This window comes from Neoarius graeffei, chromosome 20 (assembly GCF_027579695.1).
Source record: "Neoarius graeffei isolate fNeoGra1 chromosome 20, fNeoGra1.pri, whole genome shotgun sequence".
NCBI classification, from domain to species: Eukaryota; Metazoa; Chordata; class Actinopteri; order Siluriformes; family Ariidae; genus Neoarius; species Neoarius graeffei.
Genome location: NC_083588.1, coordinates 40,110,002 through 40,132,652, shown reverse-complemented (window position 1 = coordinate 40,132,652; position 22,651 = coordinate 40,110,002).

Genomic DNA, 22,651 nt, shown 5'->3' with positions numbered 1-22,651 from the left:
CCCAAATGGCCAATGTTGCTACCTGACATAATGGCATTGCTCTTCATAGGAGGGGATATGCTGGAGGTCTTGCACCATTTCAGCCTCATTGTTCTCCTACAATATTACCTTGGCTTTACTTCTACTACTACTACTACTTGAGTTGGGTTTACAACTACAGTGTCTTGCAAAAGTATTGATCCCCCTTTGTGTTTGTCCTCTTTTTTGTTGCATTACAAGCTGGAATTAAAATGGATTTTTGGGGGGTTAGGACCATTTGATTTACACAACATGCCTACAATGTTAAATGTAAAAATTGTTGTTTTATTGTGACATAAACAATAATTAAGATGAAAAAAAAACAGAAATCTGGAGTGTGCATAGGTATTCACCCCCCCCCAGTCAATACTTCGTAGAGCCACCTTTTACTGCAATTACAGCTACAAGTCTCAAGACATTTAAATGTTTTCCTTTAAACCACTCCAGTGTAGCTTTAGCAGTATGTTTAGGGTCATTGTCCTGCTGGAATGTGAACCTTAATCCCAGTCTCAAACCTCTGGCTGACTCAAACAGGTTTTCCTCCAGAATTGCCCTGTATTTAGTGCCATACATCTTTCCTTCAATCCTGACCAGCTTTCCTGTCCCTGCAGATGAAAAATATCCCCATAGCATGATGCTGCCACCACCATACTTCACTGTAGGAATGGTGTTCTCAGGGTGTTAGGTTTGCGCCACACATGGCATTTCCCATGATGGCGGAAAATATCAATTCTAGTCTCATTTGACTGGAGAATTTTCTTCCATGTGTCTGGGGAGTCTGCCACATGCTGCTGGGCAAACTCCAAATGTGTTTTCTTAAGCAGTGACTTTTTCTGGCCACTCTTCCATAAAGCCCGACTCCGTGGAGTGTACAACTTAAAGTCATCCTATGGACAGATCCTCCCATCTCCACTGTGGATCTTTGCAGCTCCGTCAGTGTTATCTTTGGTGTCTTTGTTGCATCTCTGATTAATGCCCTCCTTGCCCGGTCTGTGAGTTTTGGTGGGCGGCCTTCTCTTGTCAGGTTTGTAGTGGTGCCATATTCTTTCCATTTTGCTATAATGGATTTAATGGTGCTCCCTGGGATATTCAAAGTTTGGGATATTTTTATAACCCAACCCTGATCTATACTTCTCCACAACTTTGTGTCTGACCTGTTTGGAGCACTACTTGATTTTCATGTTGCTTGCTTAGTAGTGTTGCAGAGTCAGGGTCCTTCCAGAACAGGTGGATTTATACAGACATCATGTGACACTTTGATTGCATCCAGGTGGATCTTAATCAACTAATTATGTGACTTATAAAGTGAACTGGTTGGATCAGCTCTTATTTAGGGGTTTCATACGAAAGGGGGTGAATACTAATGCACACTCCAGATTTTTCTTTTTTCATCTTAATTATTGTTTGTGTCACAATAAATCAACAATTTTCACCTTTAAAGTTGTAGGCATGTTGTGTAAATCAAATGGTGCTAACCCTCCAAAAATCCATTTTAATTCTAACTTGTAATGCAACAAAACAGGACAAGCACCAAGGAGAATTAACAACACAGAATTTCAGAGCTACAGGTCATATACTGGGCATGTTACTTGTGGTGAGAAGACAGCACAGAGTGTATTGACCTAAAATTGACCCACTTTCTTATCGTCCACAAGAGTAAGGTATACAAAGTGAAAAACTGTTAAAGTGTATGTGATTTTAAATACAAATGTTCAACAACTGTGCAGCAATGTTTGTACATGGTGGTGACTGTAATAACAACTGACATGGTGAGAATCTTTGTGGTTTTCCGGAGGGGACACTTTTTGATGGATTCACATTTCAATCACATGTGAAGCTCTGCTGCAAATGTGTCTCGCATCTGTTTCAAGTCCTGTTTTGTTTTTGTTTGTTTTTTTACTGTGCAATAACAGAGTATTCTGCTTCAAAAAATCTTCTGAAAAAAAAATTTTACAACCTCATCACATGGTGAGTGTTTTCTGGAGAGGACATTTATGACGGACAAAGGATCCTGTCAGAGGCAATTAGTTTACAAAAAAAAAAGTAACTTCCACTTAAATATCTTCCAATTGTGAATGAAAGTATACGTCCCAAAGTAAAACCTAGTTAGTGCAAAAAAAAAAAGCTATTCTGAATTTAATGATTAAAATATAAGAGTAATAATTAAAGTAGAATTAAATGAAATGACCACAAGGTCAAAACTGAGCTGGCATTTGACTCTTACAAGCATATTTATAAAAACTTTATATGAAGAGACATTAGTGCTGTACTGTAGATAGGGCTGGTGTGTCCCTGTAAAATAAGGTATAAGAAACTCCAGCATATACACTGGATCTAGTTGCAGGAGTTAATTGGTGTTATTCAACAAGATAACCATGATTCTGAAACAGCCCATATAAATGTATGTAATTACATTTTGACTGTTTATTGGTGCCATAGAACTTTCCACTTCCACTGTGCCAAAACCCCAAGAATCCTTTTTTAAATTCTTGCAAGAATCTGGAGCATATCTTGAGATTTATTTATTTATTTATTTACAATGCCATGATTAGACTGTACTCAACATGGATTTCGCCAAATATGGGTCATAGTTTGAAATATCTGGGCAAAACCATCTCAAATATCCGGGGTATTTTGCACAGTGTTCAGTTTGGATTCAAATTGTAATTTTATATGCCTACTTGTTTTTGACTTTTTGAGGTTTTTATTAAACCCATTCAATTCAAGTGACCGGTCAACTAGGCAAAAAGAAACCCACACAATGTTAATTACAATGACAAAAACCAAAACTCATTAAAAAGTACTATAATATTGATGATGGTGTGGTTGTGGTTTCCACCACAGTAATAAAAAAAAAATCACATATCTCCTGGCTACACATGAACTCAACTCTGAGAACTGTGGGAATAGATGGAATGTCCCATGATTAACAGAATCCTGAGCCTATTTGTTGCTTTATAGCTGTTTGAACAAAGCTTCAGGCCAGAAGAATTTCCAAAACCACACGGCGATCGATTCAGATGAAGTTTTAGTTTCCTATAAAGGTGAAAAAGGAAGTAATTGTGCTTGTTTACTCTGGTCTATATTAGCAGTATGGTTAACATTTCCAGCACCTTTGAAACATACTGCTCAGAAGACAATGGCTTTGCAATTTGCACTTCCATTTAGCACCTTAAAGCATTCTTATTTAAGAGTCTGTCCCTCTGGGGGAACTGTTATTCAAACTGTATTTGTAGGTTAGAAGGCGTCAGTGGTACCACAGAATGCTGTTTATTGATGTACCTGTTTTTGAAAGCAGCGTATGCATCATTCCTTGTCATACATATCCCAGAACCCTGTGTCAGCTTGGGCGCAACAGCCAGTTGGACCAGATAGCAGTTTTTGGACAAATTTGGATTACAGAAACAGCTGGTGTAGTTATATAATATATGATTTATTATCTCCAATGATATTTTTAGGGCTAGGAAATGTTACCATAATGCTGTGACATATTGCTGCCTTCCATTTTTTACACTGATATTTTGTAGATATCAAAGTGCCACTGTCTAAGACATTGGCTAATGGGACAGTAAAGGCAGCACAGTCAGCGTTTCACCTTCACAGCGGATTCTCCTTTAGGATGCTGAGAACACTTACTTAAACAGCCAATATCATGGAAACCTTAATTTTTCTCTGACACTATAGAGCTTAATACTTTGTAAACATTGTTAAAGTCTCACAAGGTACCACTCCGGCACCAGTCCATAAGGCTGATTTACAGAAACTAAGCTCTAAAAACAGCCCGTTTTTTGTTTACTTCAGGATCATACAAAATGAACATGTTTAAATGTACTGTATCTGCCCAGTCATTGTACAGCAGGTCAGCCCCACCTCACCCTGATGAAGTCAGTAGTAGTTTTTGGAATGAAAGTTTTTGCAATAAGCAATCTCATCTCATTATCTCTAGCCGCTTTATCCTTCTACAGGGTCGCAGGCAAGCTGGAGCCTATCCCAGCTGACTACGGGCGAAAGGCGGGGTACACCCTGGACAAGTCGCCAGGTCATCACAGGGCTGACACATAGACACAGACAACCATTCACACTCACACCTACAGTCAATTTAGAGTCACCAGTTAACCTAACCTGCATGTCTTTGGACTGTGGGGGAAACCGGAGCACCCGGAGGAAACCCACGCGGACACGGGGAGAACATGCAAACTCCGCACAGAAAGGCCCTCGCCGGCCACGGGGCTCGAACCCGGACCTTCTTTCTGTGAGGCGACAGCGCTAACCACTGCACCACCGTGCCGCCAGCAATAAGCAATTAAATGTGCTAATCATGGCTGTCATGAAACAAAATATCTCTATAGAAGCATCCAAAGGACCAAAACATTCAGGATGCTTTTGGCTGAAGGCTGAAGTTGATTTTTCTGATGTTCTTGAGCAATCTCAGTCTAAAGTTAAAAATATGTTTAGCACATTTCAGTCCTGACTGTGTTTTGTGACAGAGTAAAGAACAGGACAAAAAGTTACTGCCATCAGGTTAATGCAGAAAGAATAAACACTGGCCCCCCTTTTTTCTTTTTTTACATTTTAACAACTAGCATGTGCCATTGTTCCTCTCCCAGAGTTCCTTACACAACTCTACATGTGACAGAGATTATGGGTGTGGTGTGTTTTATTTTACTTGTGAGGTGACTATCCAATCAGAACAGAGCTCATTTACATATTGCAGTCTTAAAGACACAGACTGTATCCGAAATCGCTCCCTACTCACTATTGAGGTGTTTCACCTGACGTCACAGGGTTACGTGACGCCCCGGTGTCCGCCATTTTGGACAGCAAGCTACAAATAAGAATAATATGTCTCTAACCAGTGGGCGGCACGGTGGTGTAGTGGTTAGCGCTGTCGCCTCACAGCAAGAAGGTCCTGGGTTCGAGCCCCGGGGCCGGCGAGGGCCTTTCTGTGTGGAGTTTGCATGTTCTCCCCGTGTCCGCGTGGGTTTCCTCCGGGTGCTCCGGTTTCCCCCACAGTCCAAAGACATGCAGGTTAGGTTAACTGGTGACTCTAAATTGACCGTAGGTGTGAATGTGAGTGTGAATGGTTGTCTGTGTCTATGTGTCAGCCCTGTGATGACCTGGCGACTTGTCCAGGGTGTACCCCGCCTTTCGCCCGTAGTCAGCTGGGATAGGCTCCAGCTTGCCTGCGACCCTATAGAAGGATAAAACGGCTAGAGATAATGAGATGAGATGAGATGTCTCTAACCAAATATATCTTATCAAATATATCAACCAAACAAATAAGATGTCTCTAACCAACAACCCCCACACCCACCTACTGCATGGTGTCCAAACAACTTTAAAAAAAAAAATTCTCTGCATTCTCCCTGTTGTACCAATTTTTTTCAAGTACAATTTCTTGTCAAGAATGTAAATAATATACTGCAGATGAATTCAGTAATGCACCAGAAATCACCAGTAAATTGAAAAACAAAATATTGTATCTTTTTTATGACGAATGAGCCCCCTAAAATAAATCATTTAATTTTTCCTGTTTTCTCTGTTTACCCTGTTCGAACTATGCTGATATTTTTGGGGGGTCCCTTTTTTTCCTTTGGGGGGTGCTTGCGCTTGTCTCAGAGCGCGGATCTTTTTTTTTTATATTGAAAGTATCAAGTCATTACAAAACAAGTAGATAAAGTGACATCAGACATAAAACACAATAACAGAGGCTAGAAAGAAACGGGACAGAAATAAACAGGGAAATTACGTAAAAAGAAAGAAAGAAAGAAAGAAAGAAAGAAAGAAAGAAAGAAAGAAAGAGAAAAAAGAAAAAAAGAAAAGAAAAAGAGCACGGATCTCCAAACACATGAGAAGCCTATCTTACGCACATATCACGTGGACTCCACACCTCCACACACGCATCGCGTCTGAAGTCATAACTCATCAGGGGAAATCGGGTCCGCATTGGCATGTTCAAAAAACAACCTCGCGTCAACAATGATACCACACGCAAAGAAAAAAAAAACAGTCAGGCTACTCAACAACCAACCTGGCAGCAGCAGTCGTTGTCAAGTAAACACAACACTTCGGATATGCAAATGCTTCCCATTACGCACGATTGCTATGTCAATAAACATCATTTTGCCAATATTTTAGAGACCCCCCAACATTTCCCAAATCATGTTTTCAAGGGATCTCATGTCTGTTTCAGGGGATCTCGGATCCCCCGAGTAACAAGAAAGTGTTGTGAACATACAGTAGCCTACCTTGTACCGTTTCAAACTATTGGGGTCATCCTTCATCAAATTGTTGACTTCTGTCGACAACCTTGGCTCCATACCAAGGCTGGGTAGTGTTTATGATAAAAGACAGATCCAATTTAACATGAATCACAGCTTACTTTCTTGTTAAAATGCGCAAAGGTCTCCACCATCTCATACCGCCTTGCACTGAAGGACTTAAGCGTGCCGTCCAAAATGGCGGCATCACGTGACTTGGTCACGTGAGTGAAATACCTCAATATAGGACACTATATAATGAGGATGCCATTTTGTAGTGCTGTCCAAAACCTTAGTGAGGATTATTTACACCCTATATAGTGCACTCAAAATATCCCACAATGCATCACGAAAAGTAATGTACAACCGATGGTCACTAACCAAAGCAATATCATGCATTGCGGCCGCACTGAAAGAAATCAAATTAAAAGTTTCAAATTTGATTTAATTAAAGGCAGCAGCAAAGAAAGTATTCAGCCTTGATTTAAAAAAAACTGAAAGATGCAGGTACTTTGTATTGATTAATGTGGGAAATACGCTCAGTATAATATGCATTTATCACAAAAATACATGCATGTATTTATTATTTTGAAAACCCACCAACCGACTGATCTGGCACGTTTTTTTAATTGTGCGACAGTAATGAAGTAAATACCAGTGCGATGGACTTATGTCCGAAAGCGTTTTTTAATTTTAGCAATGAGCTCACTATATAGTCCTCTGTATAGTAATTCCCTATATAGGGAGTAGGGAGCAGTGAACGAGTGAGCGATTTCAGACACGGGGATAGTAACAAAAACAGCCTGTTTAATTCTGATTGGATGGACTCAGGAGTATGGTGAGGGTTTATCTGTGAGAGGTTTAATGAGAAGAATCTGGATCACAATACACAAGCTAGAGATGGTACACCTAAGATCAGAAAAACACCAGAACAAAGAAATATCCAAGAGGGGAAACCACAAAAGCAAGCAAGGCTCATACACAAAGATCAGTCAGGTAAACAACAGTGAAGAACTTACTCAAAGTGACCTCGTAAACAGCATAGCTTTGCACCTAATGCCAAGGTCATGTGCTTTAACACCATTATCATTGAGTACAGCTTATCATTCCACTTAAGCAGGAGCCATACCTGAGTTTAACAGTTTAATCAGTGGATCTTGCATTTCCATAAAACAACTATCAGGTGTGGCTTCTGCTTGTTTTGGAATGAAGACCTGCACCAACATCGGCCCTTTGCAGATATGACTGGGTCCCAATTTAGTATAAATATGGAGGTGATTATAGGAAATCACGTATGCTGATTGGTTGAGAAATTCAGACTATTTCTTGATAATCACCTCAAGCAACTCAGCAAAATGGCGGCCAATCACTTTGTCACTGTAAGTGAGGAAGAATTACAAATTATGAAAGAAAATGCTGGTCCTAAAAGTGCTAAAGATGCTACGAAGTTTGGTCTAAAACTATTCAAAGGGAAGATGGAATTGTGATTTATTTTATTGATTTCAAAACAAAGTATTTTATGTGACTCGGTGTAGATAAGTGACACAAGTCTGTGCACTTTTATTACATTTACATGCCACTTTTGAAGTTTGAATTAAATGGTTTTATATTTGTTTTCACCTGTGTGAAACTAAAACAATTATCCACCTCAGGCTCAGTGAATATCGGTGAATAATAACCGAGTTCACGGATATTCACTTTGCCTTCAGCAAATAATTGTTAAATATAGTGCAAACAGGAAATGAGGCTAATGACCAAGGATGAGTTCAAAATTCAGGAGAGGGTGCCCTCTGGTGGTGTGGTGGAAATGTGTCCATGACAGATGTGATTATAGTTTTGTTTGTTTGTTTACTTGTTTAATTTAAAGAAATTCGCACAAATTTATAAGTGGACTTCCAGGAAAAAGATAAAATATACACATAATGAAGGACATGGGACCTTTAGCTATCCAATTTAGCATGGGTATGTCCTGATTGTCTTAAATCACTGTTTCCTCATTTAACATGCATTGACTGTTCTCCACATAAGCTGCCTCATGCTCTCACTGTTTATCATTTAAACAACTGAATATATTGTGACTTATATGATTCACTTCACTTGGTAACAGTGACATCACTTGGTAACAGTGGCTGGGCTGTTCTGGATGCCGTGCAACATTATTCATTCAATGTCAATGGTTGCAATCCACTTGAGTCTGCTCTCAGACATGCTAATGTGATGTTGCAAAACACAGACAGGCTATCCAGGGTTAATTACTTCAGAGTGATAGGGGCAACTAAACAGATAAGATGTCCTGCCTTGTCCTGAAATGCTCTGGCAATGATGATGGTGAAGCCTACATGATTATTAGGCAATAGTGAAATCTGCTGCTGCTCATTCTTGCAAATAGGAAGAGATAGTCACAACCTCAGACAAAAGCATTTAAGGGGGGAGAAAACTGATGGTGATGCATAATGATTTCATTTAGCCTTTGTTATCGAGACATGATTTCCTTACTTTTCTTGGCAGCTTCAATCTTCATTTTGCAGCAATTTGCAGTGATTCTGCTAAGTAGCCTCCAGGACACACACACACACGGTGCTGCTAAAGACTGTGATATCACAGCCGAATGGGTTCGAACACATCAAATTAAACTGCATTATGGCAGTGGGAATAGATTTCAGCTCATGGAACCAAAAGCATTACTTCAAGCAGCTATGCCAACAGAGCTGAGTTACTGCTAGAGGCTGTGAAAAGGAGTTATGAAAGACATTGTGGTGTTATAGAGACTGGAGGGAAGGTGGACAACATAGTTTATTCTGTAAAAGAGGGCATCCCCAGGAGAGGGCATCCACTGTAGCATATCACACGGAGTGGCATCCAGCCTCCAAAACACTTCTATTTTAGCATGACCTCTTTCCCTGGGGCTGGATTCCATTAAACAGTCATTCTTCAATAGCTCAGCGAGGATGAAAGTGATTAGAAGATAGGCGAATACAGGTGTTCGCGGGCACATACAGTATTTGGGTGTATGTGTGGGTGTAACCTGATACTAGATGAATACCCACCGATTCTGAATAACCTTGATTCTTGTCTCTATGTGAATATATGCCTGCTGTTTCACTGTTCAAGCCAGTATAAGGTTTTCTAAGATGGAGGAAGAAAAAGGAGGAAAAGGAGGAGGAAACAGTTAGAGATGAAAAATGATTTGAGATGTTAACATGCTGTCTAATGCAAATTGCAAGAAAGTCCAAGCATGTGTTTGAAATTAACAGTTATTGCAAAAAATCGAGTCATACATGAGCTGATAGCTGACAAGGCGCGTAGCACCGAGTAGGTTATAAGCCATGTATGACGAGATTAAGTGGAATAACTGTTTTATTCTATCCACATTCACTGGATTTTGAGAAACTGAGCTTTTTTTCCTTTCCTTTTCTTTTTTTTTGCAAATTCAATAAATAAAAACTTTATACAAAACATATGACAAAATCATTTCCGTTTAGCAGACACATGACAAATTGCATACAGTGGTGCTTGAAAGTTTGTGAACCCTTTAGAATTTTCTATATTTCTGCATAAACAAGACCTAAAATATCATCAGATTTTCACACAAGTCTTAAAAGTAGATAAAGAGAACCCAGTTAAACAAATGAGACAAAAATATTATACTTGGTCATTTATTAATTGAGGAAAATGATCCAATATTACATATCTGTGAGTGGCAAAAGTATGTGAACCTTTGTTTTCAGTATCTGGTGTGCCTTGTGCAGCAATAACTGGAACTAAACGTTACTAAACTAAGACACACAAACACATTAATTAACAACAGGTGTAGTGATTCTGCCACTTAACTTCCCTGACTCCGCCCTCCTGTCACAGACCGATGCTAGACCACGCCCCCGCTGCCACAATAACGTTTCTCATTTAAACCAAAAAGTTCTATTTTGGTCTCATCCGTCCACAAAACATTTTTCCAATAGCCTTCTGGCTTGTCTACATGATCTTTAGCAAAGTGCAGACAAGCAGCAATGTTCTTTTTGGAGAGCAGTGGCTTTCTCCTTGCAATCCTGCCATGCACACCATTGTTGCTCAGTGTTCTCCTGATGGTGGACTCATGAACATTAACATTAGCCAATGTGAGAGAGGCCTTCAGTTGCTTAGAAGTTACCCTGGGGTCCTTTGTGACCTTGCTGACTCTGACATGCCTTGCTCTTGGAGTGATCTTTGTTGGTCAACCACTCCTGGGGAGGGTAACAATGGTCTTGAATTTCCTCCATTTGTACACAATCTGTCTGACTGTGGATTGGTGGAGTCCAAACTCTTTAGAGATGGTTTTGTAATCTTTTCCAGCCTGATGAGCATCAACAATGCTTTTTCTGAGGTCCTCAGAAATCTCCTTTGTTCATGCCATGATACACTTCCACAAACGTGTTGTGAAGATCAGACTTTGATAGATCCCTGTTCTTTTAATAAAACAGGGTGCCCACTCACACCTGATTGTCATCCCATTGATTGAAAACACCTGACTCTCATTTCACCTTCAAATTAACTGCTAATCCTAGAGGTTCACATACTTTTGCCACTCACAGATATGTAATATTGGATCATTTTCCTCAGTAAATAAATGAGCAAGTATAATATTTTTGTCTCATTTGTTTAACTGGGTTCTCTTTAGGACTTGTGTGAAAATTGGCTGATGTTTTATGTCATATTTATGCAGAAATATAGAAAATTCTAAAGGGTTCACAAACTTTCAAGCACCACCGTAGCTTAAAGCAGGTTATTTACAGGCCCATGGGTCCATATTCTGAGTTTCTTTCTGAATTTGCAGATTTTATCTCAGACCTAGTTATTTCCTTAGACAAACCTTTAATTGTCTGAGATTTTAATATTCACTTTGATAACCCAGAAGACCCTTTGAAAACAGCATTTGTGTCCATTTTAGAATCAGTAGGGGTTAATCAGAATGTCATAGGACTGACCCATAATGGTGGTCACACTCTCAATCTAATACTAACATTCGGGTTAAACATAGAAAATATAGTCATATTTCCACAGTCTGAAGTTATCTCAGATAATTATCTCATCTCATTCAAAATATATCTGAGTAATAATATATGCACCTCACCATGCTACTGTATTAAATGTACATTCACATCAATTACTGCACAGAGTTTTATAAATGATCTCCCAGAGTTATCAATTTTGATTGGGTCACTGTCAGCCCACGCAGAACTTGATCAGGCAACTGAATGCTTTGAGTCAGCGTTCTGCTGTACTTTAGATAATGTAGCTCCACTTAAAAGGGAAATGATCAGAGAGAAAAAATTAGCACCCTGGTATAACGATGACACTCGCACTTTAAAACCGACCACTTGAAAATTGGAATGTAAATGGCATCAAACAAAATTGGTAGTGTTCAAATTAGCTTGGAAGGATAGCTTCCTGAAGTATAGAAAAGCTCTTAGTGCTGCTAGATCAACATATTTGTCCTCCCTAATAGAAAATAACAAAAATAATCCTAGATTCCTATTTAATACTGTAGCAAAATTAACCAGGAAGAAGACCACTATAGACACATGCACACCTGCAGTATGTAGTAACAATGGCTTCATGAATTTTTTTAATGACAAAATTGAAAATATCCGACAAAAAATTCAAACTACTAATTTAAGGTCAGACAACTTAAGTGGCAATTTAAGTAACCCTGTAGTTAACAATATAACTGTAACAGATCAGCAATTAGAATGTTTTGCTCCCCTTAGAGAAATCAAACTACTTTCATTAATCTCCGCATGAAAATCCTCAACTTGTGTACTACATCCCTTACCTACACGTCTATTCAAACAGATAATACCTGAAGTAATTGAACGGCTTCTAAAAATAATACATTCTTCTCTTAGGATTGGCTATATACCCAAATCCTTTAAACTTGCAGTTATCAAACCCCTGATTAAAAAACCTGACCTTGATCCCTGTCAGCTGTCCAATTTTCAGCCAATATCAAATCTCCCCTTTATCTCTAAGCGCCTAAAAAAATCTGTCACACAGCAGTTATGCTCATATTTACATAGGAATAACATCCATGAAATGTATCAGTCAGGATTTAGACCTCATCATAGCACTGATACAGCACTAGTTAAAGTAGTAAATTACCTACTGTTGGCATCTGATCAGGGCTGTGCCTTGCTGCTTGTGTTGCTTGACCATAGTGCAGCATTTGATACCATTGATCATCCCATTCTTCTGGATAGACTAGAAAATGTTGTGGGAGTTAAGGGAACAGTCCTCTCCTGGCTCAGCTCTTATTTACCTGATCGCTATCAGTATGTTGATGAAAATGGTGATTTTTCTAGACATACTGAGGTAAAGTTTGGTGTTCCACAAGGTTCTGTCTTAGGCCCACTGCTTTTTTCTTTATGTATGTTACCTCTGGGTGATATTATTCGTAAGCATGGTATTAGTTTCCATTGTTATGCTAATGACACACAGTTGTATGTTTCTGCAAAACCAGATGAGAGACACCAGCTTAATAGAATTGAGGAATGTGTAAAGGACATTAGACACTGGATGCTTATTAACTTCCTTCTGCTTAACAAGTAGTGTTCGGGAATCAGACACAGTCTCAGCGTTTAAGTCTAGGCTGAAATGCTATTGAGATGCTGACCTCTTCTGCTCCTCAGACCTGCCTGATCCATCTTGATGCCTTATGTCTGGCTGGAGTCTCATCACATCGCTCCTGTGGAGGACGGCCCCATGTGGACAGTTGAAAGTCACACTTGGAAGATGCTCTGGACACTTACAATAATGCTTTTATAGCTGAGGACTACAGTTGACTTGCTAACTTTAGGACTGCAGTTGTCATGAACAGTTTTGCACTCAAGTTTCCATCAATGAAGAGTTATAACATCAACGAAACAGACTTCATGTTAAAACTGTTAAAAATGTTATAACCATGTTGTCTGTTATCACCCAAATGAGGATGGGTTCCTTTTTGAGTCTGGTTCCTCTCAAGGTTTCTTCCTCATGTCGTCTGAGGGAGTTTTTCCTTGCCACTGTTGCCACAGGCTCGCTCATTGGAGATAGATTAGGGATAAAATTAGCTCATGTTTAAAGTCATTAAAATTCTGTAAAGCTGCTTTGTGACAATGTCTATTATTAAAAGCGCTATAAAAATAAACTTGACTTGACATCATCTTCTTCATCATCATCTTCTTTTTCTTCTGGCTGTTTCTGTTAGGGGTCGCAACAGTGGATAATGTCCCTCCATCTCCTCTGTATCTTCTTCTGTCACACCAACCGTCCTCATGTCCTCCTTCACCACATCCATAAATTTCATCTTTGGTCTTCCTCGTTTCCCTTCTACCTGGCAACTCCATCTCCAGCATTCTTTTTCCAATATACCCTGGATCTCTCCTCTGTACTTGTAGAAACCATCTGAATCTCGCCTCTCTCACTTTGTCTCCAAGCCATCCTACATGTGCTGTCCTCTAACATACTTAAGAAGAAGTGATGGGGAAAGAAAAAAAGCTTGTTGCACCATTATACTTGAAAACAAATTATCTGAATACTTGACAGCTATATAAATGTGTGTATGAGGGATAAAAGTCAGTCAAGGTCTCTGAGTTCATATTTATGCTGAGCTACAGTCAGCATTCTAATGATATTCTTTTGCAGCACGGTGGTGTAGTGGTTAGCACTGTTGCCTCACAGCAAGAAGGTTCTGGGTTTGAGCTGAGCAGCCGACAGGGGCCTTTCTGTGTGGAGTTTGCATCTTCTCCCTGTGTCCGTGTGGGTTTCCTCCAGGTGCTCTGGTTTCCCCCACAGTCCAAAGACATGCAGTTAGGTTAACATGGGGCAGCCATGGCTTGAGGTTAGGCTGAAGTGCCCTTGAGCAAGGCACCAAACCTCCAACTGCTCCCCGGGCGCTGTAGCATAGCTGCCCACTGCTCTGGGTATGTGTATGTGCTCATTGCTCACTTGTGCGTGCATGCGTGTTCACTGCTTCAGATGGGTTAAATGCAGAGGAAGAATTTCACTGTGTGCTTAAGTCTGTGCTTAAGTGCATGTGTGATAAATAAATGCTTCTTGTTCTTCTTGTTCTATTTCTTGTTCATTTGCAAAAAAATTACATGAAATACATGAACCCGCTCCAAAGGTATAGATGACAGTTGGATGTCATGCAGCAGATGTTTATCACGTGTCTGAAACACTGTGATTAATTGATGTCCTTCGATAAGTTCATCACAGCATTGCTTTCACCTTGTCAGTGCAGCTTATTTCAATCATTAACCTCTGTCAATCACTCAAAAACTTTCATAACGTCAATTGCATAAGATAAGAAACTCCAAACAAAATAAATTAAAAATGTTGCTACTGTTGTGGATGCAGCTAAAAATGATCAAATGGGGCAGGCAAGCTGTTAAAGGTAGGGTGAAATAAATCTATTCTCAGCTTGACTCTGGAGAGAGAGAGCTGCAGAGATGGCATCCGCCAACAGGTCCTTCGGCTCATCTATCAAAGGGGAGAATGCGTTGTTAGTGAGGGAGAGTACACATCACACTGAGGAAGTGCTGAATGACTTCTGATTTATGGACTGAGACTGACAGTGGCAAGCCACGCAAGCAGGAACCACTTTCTCCAACACCTGAGCTCTAAAGGGATGGAGATAAAAGGAGAGTGAACGTGGAAGAGATTGAGAGTATAAGATAAACAGTGTGTGTCTGAGTGAGTGAGAGTGAAAGAGAGAGAAAGCCAGGTGGCAAAAATCAGTCCAGTTAGTCTTAAATACATCCACATACAAATGAATAAAGCTTTTTGACTTGGGTATTAATTTTACACCTGCTATAGAAATCTGAACATAAAAAAGGAACAGTAGCTTGGAAAAGTTGGAAAAGTCTTACACAAGATTCACACCAATATGCTGTAGGTGGACCCAAGTTTTAAGTGATGCCTGTGGGTCATGCAGCAATGATGAGGAAAGCCAGGCAGCAGACAATGGCCTGATGAGAGATTTATTGGCGGCAGTGATGCCTGGGGGTGAAGCTCATGGGAGACTGTACTTGTACACACTGATAGAGAGACTAGCAGGCTAATAAAACAGCAGGATGGAGCCATAGGGCCCAGGGCCAGCTTCTTTAAATGCCTGGGGAATGTGCTAGTTTGGTATTTGGGTATGTAATACATCTTTACACTGAAACTCAGCAGGACTTTTTGTAGACAAACTGGCACATGAGAAGGTCTGAATTATTGATGTCTGGTGTGGCTGACTCACTCATTCAAAGCTCACCGAACCAAATGCCTAGTGCTGCAAATATGAGCCATGCAAATTTAATGATTAAATGATGAATGTTGGGGGTATGGAATATGTACGGCCATGTCAGTTACATATTGTACACATCTGGCATCTTATTACTTGTTCTGACCCTGTATGGACTGAATTTTTTAACTCCATGAGGCACAAATTCCTCTGCGGCACCCAACAAGAAAGTGATGAAGAAGAAGAAGAACCCTTTATTTTTCAGATGTACACTCAAGCACAGACTTAAGCACACAGTGAAGTTTCTCCTCTGCATTTAACCCATCTGAAGCAGTGAACACTGTCAGGAGTGGCGAGCTGAGGTGAAGTGAGGACCCAAGAGCAGACTCAGAAGATAGGCAGTGTAAAGAGAACTTCTTTGATGAAGTAGATGGCAGAAAGGCAAAGGTACAGTAGGGCTCAGGCAAAAATTGGTAGTCAAAAAAACAGGCCAGGAGGTCAAAAACACAGAGGAGCAGGTAGACACGGTCAGGGACAAAAAACAGGACAGAAAAATCTTCACAAAAAACAAGGAGAAATACAGGCGGGGGAATCAAGAAAACACAATACCAATGAGCTGTAGCGAGATGAGGAAAGTCTACAAGAGACAGTCTGGCAAATGGAGTAGCTCCAAAGTTCTTAAAAAGCCCTAGATGATGGGAGAGGAGTGGTAGCAGGTGTGGGAGTGCCATTTCAGGAAATGGCCTTCAGCAAGGCAGGACTGAATTCCTGTCCTGGAGCCGGCCTGGAGCCGGCATGGAAGTCCCACAGTCTAAGGCATGGATGGACTGGACCAGACTGTGACAGAAACCCCCTTCAACGGATGCCTCCAGGCACCTTAGAAAGTGCCTCAGGGTGTCGTTGGTGGAAGTCCGTGATGAGGGTGGGATCCATGATGAACCTGGCAGGAACCCAGCTCCTCTCCTCAGGACCATACCCCTCCCAATCAACCAGGTACTGGAGTCCTCTGCCTCAGCATCATACCTTCAGCAACCTCTTGACAGTGAAGACCTCACCACCATCTATGAACCTGGGAGGAGGAGGGGGTTTGGAGGGTGGGGATAGGGAACTGGAGACAAGGGGTTTGACTTGGGAGACATGGAAATTTGGGTGAATACGGCGCATGGTTATGGGCAGAGACAGTCTTACAGAGCAGGGATTAATTACCTTAGAGATGGGGAAAGGTCCTATGAACCTGGGAGCCAATTTGTGGGAGACTGTCTTGAGGGGCAAGTGGTGAGCGGAGAGCATTACCTGCTGCCCCTCCCAATAGATGGGAGCTGCTGAGCGGTGTTTGTCGGCTTGCTCTTTAAACATCTTGACAGAACTTAGGAGCTTTTTCCTGGTCAATGCCCACGTTCTCCTGCAGCGCCGTACAAACATCTGGGCAAAGGGCATGATGACTTCTTCTTCTTGGATGGGGAAGAGTGGTGGCTGGTAACCCAGAGAGCACTGGAAGGGGGAAAGACCTGTAGAAGAGGTGGGTAAGGAGTTGTGAGTGTACTCTATCCAAGGAAGGGTCTTGCTCCAGGAGGCAGCATCCTTGGACACCATGCACCTGAGAGCCACTTCCAGCTCCTGGTTGGCCCATTCTGTCTGTCCATTGGTCTGAGGGTGGAAACCTGAAGACAGACTGTGAGAAGCACCAAGGAGTTTACAGAAAGCCTTCCAGAATTGGGCAGAAAACTGGGATCCACAGTCTGATACGATGTCTGAGGGGAGTCTGTGTAGATGGAAAACATGGCGTATCAGCAATTCAGCTGTTTCCTTGGCGGTGGGAAGCTTGGGCAGAGGGATAAAATGAACAGCTTTAGAAAAATGATAAACAGTGAGGATACAAGTATTGCTACCTGAATTGGGGAGTCCTGTGATGAAATCCAGGGCTATGTGTGACCAGGGCTGGTGTGGAACAGGAAGGGGTCTCAGCAGGCCGGCAGGGGGTCTGTTGCCAGTCTTGTTCCTGGTGCAGATGTTGCAAGATGCCACAAACCTCTGGATGTCCTCCTTGATGGATGGCCACCAAAAACATTGTCGGATGAGTGCCAGAGTCTGGGCTGCTCCTGGGTGGCACGCCATTCTGGAACCGTGACCCCACTGCAACACCTGTGCCCGCACAGAAACAGGAACAAAAAGATAGTTAGGAAGTGCATTACTGGGCCCTGGGTCCTACTCATGGGCCTTCTGGACCAGGGTTTCCACCTCTAACAGAGCAGCCCCCACCAGGCACCGTGGAGGAAGGATGGTCTCAGGGGAGGTCGATTCTTCCTGGAGGGGAGAAAACATTCTGGACAAGGCATTGAGCTTACCATTCTTAGAGCCTGGGCAGAAGGAAAGTGTGAATTTGAAGCAAGAAAAGAAGAGAGACCATCGGGCCTGACGAGAATTGAGGTGCTTGGCAGTCCTGAGGTATTCGAGGTTCTTGTGATCTGTCCATACGATGAAGGGAAGGTCTGACCCCTCCAACCAATGTCTCCATTCTTCCAAGACCAGTTTAACGGCCAACAGTTCCCTATTGCCAACGTCATAGTTTCTCTCAGAGGGGGAAAGCTGACGAGAGAAGAAGGAGCAAGGATGAAGCTTGTTGTCACTAGCCGATCTTTGGGACAATATGGCCCCCACCCCTGACTCTGAAGCATCAACCTCAACCACAAACTGCCAGGACGGATCTGGAATGGTGAGAATCGGTGCTGACGTGAACCTTCATTTGAGCTTGGAGAATGCCTTCTCGGCCCCTTCCTCCCAGCTGAAAGGGACCTTGGTGGAAGTTAGAGCCATGAGGGGCCCAGCCACCATACTAAAGTTCCTGATGAATTGCCTGTAGAAATTCACAAACCCAAGAAACTGCTGGAGTTCTCACCGAGAGGACGGGGTGGGCCAGTCAGCAACTGCCTTGAGTTTCAGGGGGTCCATCTGAATCTGTGCAGGGAAGATAATGAAACCCAGAAAGGAGACAGAACTTCTATGGAACTTGCATTTCTCGGCCTTATTTCCAGGAGTCGCTGAAGGACCTGCCTGACGTGGATGCGGTGTTCATCAAGGGAGCGGGGAAAAAAAATCAATATATTGTCCAGATAAACAAAAACAGAAATGTTAAGGTAGTCCCTCAGGACATCATTAACGAGGGCCTGGAAAACTGCGGGAGCATTAGTCAGGCCGAACGGAACGACTAGATATTCATAGTGGCCCGTGGGGGTGTTAAACGCCATCTTCCATTCATCCCCTTCCCTGATCCTCATGAGGTGGTAAGCATTACACAGGTCTAGCTTGGTGAAAATCTGGGCTCCCTGGAGTAACTCAAACGCCACAGACATGAGAGGTAGGGGGTAATGGTTCTTGATGGTGATGTCATTTAGCCCATGGTAATCAATACAAGGACGCAAGGATTTGTCCTTCTCCACAAAAAAGAATCCTGCCCCTGCAGGAGAAGAGGAGGGATGAATAATTCCAGCTGCTAAGGACTCAGTGGTGTATTTATCCATGGCTTGCCTTTCAGAAGGAGAGAGAGAGTAAAGTTGTTCCTTAGGTGGTGCAGTGCCAGGGAGAAGGTCAATTCCACAGTCATGGGGCCTATGGGAAGGAAGGGAAACAGCTTGAGACTTGCTGAAGACAGGTTTTAAGTCACTATACTCGGGAGGCACGTTAGAGAGGTCAGAATATTCACCAATGGTGGGCTGGAGCAGCTCGGCATGAGGGAGGGCAGATTTCAGGCATGACGATAAACAGAATTGACTCCATCCTAAAATGCTGTTGTTAGTCCAGTTGACATGGGGGTTATGTAGAGTTAGCCAGGGCAGACCAAGAACTATGTGCACATGGGGATTACTCATGACAAAAAACTGGATGGATTCAGAGTGGTTACCAGAAATTCTTAAGGTGACCGGGGCTGTTCTATGGGTGATGGTAGTCAGACCAGTACTGTTAAGAGTCAGGACAGTGAGGGATGGGTTCAGAGCCAGTAGTGGAATCCCCAGGCACTTGGGGATCGAGCAGATCAGGTTTCTGTCAGCCCCTGAATCAATGAGTGCCTGGAGGTCGTGGGGCTGATTGCCATGGATAATGACCACTGGGAGTAGCGGTCAATCAGTAGGGGGCTGATTCTAGACATTGCCCACCAGGGCCCCTAAACTTACTGGTGGGCTCATCCTTTTAAAGGGCAAGACTGGCAGAAAAGCCCCAGCTGTCCGCAATAAAAACATGCTCTCATATCCCGACACCACTGTTGATCCTCAGGTGAGATGCAGACTTGGTCTACCTGCATTGGCTCAGCAGAAGGAATGGGAGGCTAAGGGGGAGCAAGACTAGTCCGAGTTCTCTCTTTCACCCGCTGTCTGATCTGGGAGTCAATATGACTGGCAAGGTCCATGAGACCGGGGAGATCAGGTGGCAGTTCTCCTGAGACCAGGTCATCCTTGATGGAGTCTGACAGCCTGTTCAAAAATGCATCAGACAAGGCACTCATTCCAGCCACAAGATGCTGCCAAAGTGCAAAACTCAATCGCATAGTCAAAAGCAGACTGGGCACCCTCCCGCAGCCCCATGATTTCTCTAGTTGCCTCTCTGCCAGACAGAGAGCGATCAAAGGTTCACCTCATCTCCTCTGTGAAATCCTTGAAGCTGGCACAGCATGGTGCATTGGCACATAGCTGTTCCCCACTCACTAGCTTTGCCAGTGGTTGAAGCTCAAGGGTTAGTGAGCATTGAGATAAAAATGATCTGCAGCTACCTGGTTCTCTGTCATATGGCTGTGGGGTAGGAAGTCTCGGCTCTCTGAAGAGGGTTGGAGCAGGAGCAGCGGTAGGTGGAGGGGGTTGTGTAGGAGTAGACGTTACTTGAAGCTGTTGTAGCTGAGTGGCAAGAAGATTGAGAGTGTCAGAGATGGCAACAAGGTTTTGATTAACCTGCTGAATGTCCTGTTGGTGGGTCCCAAGGAGAGCTCCCTGTTTCTGCACCACTGCTCTTAGCTGGGTGAAATCTGCTGGGTCCATGTTGGCCAGACTGTGCTGTCAGGAGTGGCAAGATGAGGTGAAGTGAGGACCCAAGAGCAGACTTAGAAGACAGGCAGTGTAAAGAGAAAACTTCTTTAATGAAGTAGATAGCAGAAAGGCAAAAGGTACAGTAGGGCTCAGGCAAAAATCGGTAGTCAAAAAAACAGGACAGGAGGTCAAAAACACAGAGGAGCAGGTAGACACGATCATGGACAAAAAACAGGACAGAAAAATCTTCACAAAAACCAAGGAAAAATTCAAGCAGGGGGAATCAAGAAGACACAATACCAACGAGCAGGGGCGCCGCCAGAAATTTTGGGCCCCATGAAAGATTAGAATTTTGGGCCCCCCAACTTTGCCCACCCTCGTCACAATTGCACTATTGTCATTATTTGACTTTTGATAGCCCATGGACCTTGAGTTTGTGACTTTGTTATTACATTTTATGTATTAACCAATGGTTGAAACCAATGGTTTAGAACGTGTGAACATTCCATACACGTAACCATGTCAAACACTTGACTGGTGTCCGTTATTAGTGTAACGGGTTTATTTTTTTCCACTTGCCATTGTGTGTAGTGGTGGGGAAATTCTGCGCTGGCCCTTTAAGAGCGCAGGTAGTTATGGGAACAAGGCGCTGGCCTCTTTCAGTTCATTTTGGAAATGTAAGCGCCAATGCCACTGGACGTTTGCAGCCCATCCTCAGCAGTGTATTTGTGTCTCATTTCTTCAGAATAAAAAGACTGGTGAACAACACAACGCAACGTCTGTTACATTAGCAACACTTTAATCTAGCAAACTGTATATGGCGCTCGCTCATTAAAAACTTCAATCCTAAAGCATTTATGGGTTGTATTGCTGCTTACCTCCTTCTCCAAAGGGGGGTTCAGTGGTTTGGTAGGGCGGAGGTCCCCCTGAGGCTGAATCTGTGCATATTTAGGGCACCCCATTAGTTATGAAACTGGTTATTAGCACTAGTTATTAGCACCAGCATAACGTAATATTTCATCTTGTTTATCACACAAGTCAGTTCAGTTATTAAAATGGAAAAAATGTCACTGTACAAACTGTAAAAGTGTTCTCTTGATAGGCTAATCCAACCATGTTCAAACTGTTCATTTACCATTCGCTAATGTTTTGAACACACATGTGAGCGATAGCTACCTTTCTTTGGGAAAAACTGAGTGACCAGTTGCCTGCCTCTCCGGTCCCTCTCAGCTTTCAGCTGCCTTTCTTTATATTTTTGACAGCCACTCTTCATATTTAGCGATCATAGACTGTACGCATTCCACTGCTGGCTGTCTGGCTGCTGCACCGCGACACAGCAGCAAGTAGCGTTGCACTGATCAGCACACCGATTTAACACATCGCGCTTCTACCAGAACTGGACCGTACCATTTCGCAAAAGGGGGAGGGTTAAATGACAATATGTTGAAGAACTCAAGAAATAGACAACCTTGTTCAATTAGCTCATTTTACCAGATGGAATATTGCATTGTTGTTATTTCAAGAGTCTTATTAAAATCATTAAAAGCATATTATCAGCCCCTTAAAGGGCCCCATGGCAGTGCTGGGCCCCTAGAATTGTTCTAACCTTTCCCCCCCTGGCGGTGCCCATGCCAACGAGCTGTAGCGAGGTGAGGAAAGTCTACAAGAGACAGTCTGGCAAATGGAGTAGCTCCAAACAGTTCTTAAAAAGCCCTGGCTGATGGGAGAGGAATGGTAGCAGGTGTGGGAGTGCCGCTTCAGGAAATGGCCTTCAGCAAGGCAGGACTGAATTCCTGTTCTGGAGCTGGCCTGGAGTCGGCATGGAAGTCCCACAATCTAAGGCATGGATGGACTGGACCAGACTGTGACAAACACACACCTGCACACACAAGTGAGCAGTGAGCACACACACACACACACACACACACCCACACCCAGAACAGTGAGCAGTTATGCTACAGTGCCCGGGGAGCAGCTGGGGGTTAGGTGCCTTGCTCAAGGGCACTTCAGCCCAACCTCAGGCCATGGCTGCCCCATGTTAACCTAACCAAACTGTGGGGGAAACTGGAGTAAACCCACACAGACACAGGGAGAACATGCAAACTCCACACAGAAAGGCCCCC